The sequence below is a fragment of the Pithys albifrons genome, chromosome 3, assembly GCF_047495875.1.
Source record: "Pithys albifrons albifrons isolate INPA30051 chromosome 3, PitAlb_v1, whole genome shotgun sequence".
NCBI classification, from domain to species: Eukaryota; Metazoa; Chordata; class Aves; order Passeriformes; family Thamnophilidae; genus Pithys; species Pithys albifrons.
In genome coordinates this window covers 96161763-96167762 of record NC_092460.1, presented here as the reverse complement: position 1 = coordinate 96167762, position 6000 = coordinate 96161763, and the positions used below count along the sequence as shown (strand labels likewise).

At 45.5% G+C, this 6000-nt stretch overlaps 1 protein-coding gene across 1 annotated transcript in view; it reads left to right on the top strand.

Moving 5' to 3' along the window:
• Window positions 1-379: 379 nt before the first annotated feature.
• PROSER2 (proline and serine rich 2) overlaps window positions 380-6000 on the top strand; it is a 29999-nt gene continuing 24378 nt past the window's right edge. The window contains exon 1 of the mRNA XM_071552820.1: window positions 380-442. The gene's annotated coding sequence lies outside the window, so the exon portion shown is untranslated. The remainder of the gene's footprint in view (window positions 443-6000) is intronic.

Genomic DNA, 6000 nt, shown 5'->3' with positions numbered 1-6000 from the left:
AAAACATGGGAAAAGGGAAGTATTTGCTCTCAGAATGGGATGTGCTGAAGGAAAAGATGAAAGTCTATTTCAAATAGAAGATTTAGGAGCTGCAACTGGAATTTAAATGAAACTGAGGTACTGAATACCAAAAATAGACCCCAGCTGCCCTTTCTCTCCCCTCAGCTGAACTGCAGACAAAGCCTGAAGACAGCACAACTCCTGAGGTAACTTCTCCCTCATCAGAGTTCATCTCCTGCCTGCAAATCTGGTCTCACCAGTGAGGTGCACTAATACAGAGGTAAGGAGAGGAGAGAAATTAGATCCAGTTCCTAGACAACTCACTGGTATTCCCATCAAATCAAACTCTGGAGCTGCCAGAAAGGAAGAGGAACATGGTTTGATGGAGAGAGAAGGCAGCAGGAAACCAGAAAGGTAATGGGGAGAGTTCTGGAGAGCGAAGGTACGTTGGGAAGCGCAGGAGGGTGGGGATGGTGGTGAAGGAGGCACAAGGAATGGCTCCAGGACAGTGAGCTGGTCTCTGCAATACAGTCAGGAGATCAAAGACTGAAAAGAGAGGGGGGCAGCAGTGAATCTGTATATCCAGAGGGCAAAAGGAAGATTGTGAAGGCTGAATGGAGAGAAGTTAATAATCACTGCTCTCGATGCCTCCAGCTCTGCTTCTATAATGGCACTGCCCACAGCAGCTTCAGGGCTATATCTCAATTAATTTATAACATAACCTGGAAATCAGACATTCTTCTGGCTTAATCATAAACAGGACTAAATGATAAAGGCATTCCTAGAAACTACCAAAGAAATACTGACTGTCTGCTCTGCACAGATCCTATCTCAGCCATTTTTTACAGCAAGTGAAGGTATCTCAAGTGCTTGTCTAGGAAGCATCTATCTGGGAGACTCCACTGTCCCTGAACCACCAGACTGTTCAAACCCATCTCTCACTTTCCACAGATGTACCCTGATCACCCAGGGGAGGAATGCAAGTTGCTCTCTGCAGCTATATCTGACTTCCTCAACCTAAAGCTTGGGTTTTTTTCCCACAACACTCTAAACCAAATGCAAAAATACCTACATAAAGATAATATACAAGCCCTGGATGGAAGGAACCTCAAAAGATCATCTGGTCCAGTCTTTCATGGGGAAGGGAGCCTGAGTGAGATTATCTAGAACCCTGTCCTGTCACATCTTGAAAACCTCCAGCTCTACTGAGTTCCCTGGGGAGGTGGTTCCAGTGAGGGATTGTTCTCACCAGAAAAAAATGTGTTTCTTATATAAAGACAAAACCTCTCCTGGAGCAACTTACACTCATTGCCACCTGCATTCTCCTTGTGGCTCCTTGAGAAGGCAGAGCATCCACCCTCTTTGTAGCAGCCCTCTGAGTACTGGGATACTGTGATAAGGTCCCCACAAAGTCTTCTTTCTGTCTGTCCTCACAGGGCAGGTTCTCCAGTCCTCTGATGATCTTGGTGGCCCTCCTTTGGACCCTCTCCAGTCTAACTGTGTCTTTCCTGAATTGCAGACACCAGGACTGAACACAAATGTGGCCTAGCCTCCAGTGGATTCTCGGGTTATGTTGTCCCACGAGCAGGACCTTACACTGTCTTTGTTCAGCCTCATTCAGTTCTTGCTATCCCACTCTTCCAGCCCATCCAGGTGTCTCTGTAAGGTGACTGTCACTTCTGACACATCCATCTCACCACCCAGTTTAGTGAGCAGGGAGCTTTCAGTCTTGTCTGATTTGTTTAAATCTGTTTCACTACACAAACCTGAATGACCACAAAACAAAAGTCACTGAGTTGGCACAAGAGAGGCAGCAGAGACATGTGGGCTGTGCCTGCTGCTGAGTCACAGGCAAACCCCAAAGTTTTGGTTACTGTAAATTTATCTTGCTGTTTAGAAATTCATTCTGCCAGCTGGGCACAGAAAAACAAGGAGTGCTGTGGCACCAAATCCTTCCTTTGGCTTTGGCTGTAAGTGCCCTGCCAAATAAAGGACACAGTCCATCACAAGGAAAAGTTGTATGAATCAGTCATGAAGCACATTTTTTGTGGGATTACTGACTGCAAACAATAACAGCATCTGTGTTGGGACAGGACTTTGTACAACAAGTCACGCTCTTGTCTGGAGGTTTCCTATGGCCACTCTTATACAAATAACAAGTCATGATAATACCATGTTTATCACAACACTAAGTCAACCATAATGACTGTAAATGTAACCTGACCTTCACTTTGACTAAACCCTGTCTCTTTCATGGTTATCTCCTATCTCAGTGAATATTTATTCCCTATTTTTTCTGTCTGTTGCCTTATGTTCAAACTGTAAACTCCCAGCTTTCTAAAACAGGATTATTCTTTTACTTTACAAACACTGCCTCACACAAGAGGCTCTGGATTTTAACTCTGTGGCTTTCTAAGCCTACTCAAAGTCAGGTAAATAAGAGATAGCTTTCCATCAGTCTATGTTTCCATTCTGATTTCTCAGTTCTACCAATTCTTATCAAATCCAGGCCACATACAGGGAGGAAAAAAAAAACAGACCCAAAATGAAAACTTTGTGAAGTCCAAAACAGGTGAATAAGATCCTCTTTGATCACAGTTGCTTAGTTCAATGTGTCTACTCTCAACTATCTGCAGTGGCAAATACAATAAGCACATTCTGTGAGAAGAGACTTGAATTTTGGCCTGTAACACAAGGCAGAGGAGTCAGATTAGCAAGAGGAATTTTGCAAACATGGGCTTGTTTTGGATTGGGCAGCATTTCCAGAGGGGCTGAAGAATGGGCTTCCATAGACAGGATGGTGCTGACACTGACAGCTGGAGGTGTCAGACTCCACTGATGTTGGAGTACGATAGAAGAAATTAGAAACACACGTAAAATACTGTTTTGCTACATTAAGTAGCAACCAGAAATGTCAGTATCACATGATAATGATTAATGCGAGGGGAAGGAGATACATACCTCACATATTTTTAAACTGGTATAACGAGTTTTCACAGAGCAGAGGAGGGAAGTTCTCTATAATACATAGTAATAGACTGTGTACTTGGAACTGTGCTCCATAAATTGCCCCACCTTCAGGACAGAATGTGTCAACACACAGTTGCTCTCCTGGAATAAAGTCCGTGCTGGGATTAACAGTTGGTAGTGTGGAAGCACAAGGAAAGAAGAAAAAAACATACAAATGATGATCAAAAGGATGGAAAACTCTTTCGGATACACCTCGGGGGGAAAAATGTCAACACAGCAAACACTTAATGTGAGACTACACCTGATATTACAGGTGATGAGAGCTAATCAAGAAATAAAGAAAATAACACTGTGGAGATGACAAAGTCCTAGAAGTGTAGTATCTTCCTCAAGGTGATGTCCTACTTAGCAAGGAAAGCTTTAGCTCAGGCAGGGTGAGTTGGCACACAGTATATTGTAAAAATAATACACTCAAGTCATCTAACATTCCACACTGAGGAATCTCAAAGCACTTTGCATCTGTGTCTTGATGTTCCCACACTGGAAATTGGTAAAGTACATGCCTGCCTTTAACTATATTCTTCAATTAAATGTTCCCAGAACAGAGATGTTGTCCTTAACCAGGGTGTCCATGCTATATGCAGTAGACACCACTCCCACTTTGCTCCTTGATGAAATAAGGCACTTTCCTCTCCTGCTGTTGTGTAACAGATGTTACATGGGACAGTCATATGTTCCTTCACCAAGCTGGTGGCAGAGCCAAGAATAAAAGATAGAGGTGGGGTTCATTTAGGCTAACATTAGCAAGCTCTAACCTGGGCCTCCAGTCAAGAGAGACACGTAGGGCTCTGGTCAGGCTTCACTACTCCACAACCACTGCAGACCATAGAATGGATTGGGTTGGAAAAGACCTCTGAGGTCATCAAGTCCAACCTTTGGTCCAACTCCAGTCCCTTTACCAGATCATGGCACTCAGTGCCACAGCCAAGCTCAGTTGAAAAACCTCCAGGGATGGAGAATCCACCCCCTCTCTGGGCAGCCCATTCCAATGCCTGATTACTCTCTCTGCAAAGAATTTTTTTCTGATACCCAACTTCAATTTCCCCTGGCAGAGCTTGAGCCCGTGCCCCCTTGTCCTATTGCTGAGTGCCTGGGAGAAGAGACCAACCCCCATCTGGCTAGAACTTCCCTTCAGGTAGTTCTAGACAGTGCTGAGGTCACCTCTGAGCCTCCTCTTCTCCAGGCTAAACACTCCCAGCTCCCTCAGCCTCTCCCCACAGCACTTGTGCTCCAGACCCTTCACCAGCCTCATTGTTCTCTGGCCCCGCTCCAGCCCCTCAATATCTTTTCTGAACTGAGGGGCTCAGAACTGGACACAACACTCAATGTTTCCTCACAACTTTATTTGTCCAACCTGTCTTAAGGCAGTGGAAATACCCTCTCTGTCTTGGCTGTAGAATGACCAAACAGCTTAGATTAGGCACCAGCTTTAACATAATCAAAAATTAACTACAATAAGTTTTTCTGGAATGTCAGTCACTAACTTTCCTTCTGGACACTGCTCCCATAGCTCTGGAGAACACTCAAGAGAGACCTGCAAAGTGGGAATGGTTTTAATGTTGTGCAGCCCTCACTGACCCGCATTACACAGCACCCTCTTCCCAGTTCCGCTGGGCCTTCTGCTTTGGGTAGAATTGCATCTTCTTGAAACATCTTCCTTTTCCACACTTTGTGGTACTTCCTGCCCTAGGAATGTTTCAGTCACCACAGCATGGATGAAACATAATGATCATAGAATCATAGAATGGATTGGGTTGGAAAAGACCTCCGAGATCATCAAGTCCAACCCTTGGTCCAACTCCAGTCTCTACCAGATCATGGCACTCAGTGCCACGTCCAATCTCAGTTTAAAAACCTCCAGGGAAGGTGAATCTACCACCTCTCTGGGCAGGCCATTCCAATCCCTGATTTCTGAGAGTGGCTTGAAATTGTAACAGCATAAATCAGACTATTAATTTGATGGTTGCATAACAAAGGAGGGAGAGAACACAATCACCTGATAAATACCTGTGAGTTTGATGATACATTAAAGATAAATAAGAGTTAAAATAGGCAATATTTGTTATTGAGCTTTAAGTATATGGGTGGAACAGATTTACAAGGCATGTAAACCTCTTTTCCCCATTGAGGACACAGGCCCAGGTGGTTGGGAGGTCATTTCTACTGCGTCTTACCCTCAACATTTCCCAGGAACTTCCCTTAGTGGAGGGGCAAGTGCCTCAGACGCCAGATCCAACTCAACTTATCCCTCATAGAAACACAGACTGCCTTGGGTTGGAAGGGGACCTTGGAGATCATCGTGTTCCAAACCCCCTGCTATGGTAGAGACAGCTTTTACTAGACCAGGTTGCTCCAAGCCCCATCCAACCTGGCCTTAAAGACTTCCAGGGATGGGGCATCAACAATTTTTCTGGGCACGATCAGGGCTGGGCAGGGTTTTAGCCCAGGGTTTTTTGAGGGAGCCAAAGGTGTCACTGTCTTCCCCACCCACTGTGCCCACCATGGCTCCCGGATCATGTCCCTCACAGGGTGGCTGTGGAGACCCAAGTCCCTCACACCATGGGAGGGCACAGAATCACAGAACTGGTCAGGTTGGAAAGGACCACAGTGGCTCATCTGCTCCAACCTCCCAGCTCAAGCAGAGCTGTCCCAGAGCACATGGCACAGGATTGTGTCCAGACAGTTCTGGAATATCTCCAGTGAGGAAAACTCCACATCCTCTCTGAGCAACCTGTTCCACTGCACTGTCACTCACACAGTAGAGAAGTTCATCATCATGTTCAGGTGGAACGTCCAGTTTCTGCCTATAGCCTCCTTATCTATTGGTTGGACTGGGCACCCTCTTGTTCTGTCGCTGGGCACCACCAAGCCGAGCCTGGTCAGTCCTCTTGATACCCATCCTTTGGATACTTATACATTAATGAGATCTCCTCTCAGTCGCCTCTTCGACAGGCTGATCAGGCCGAGCTC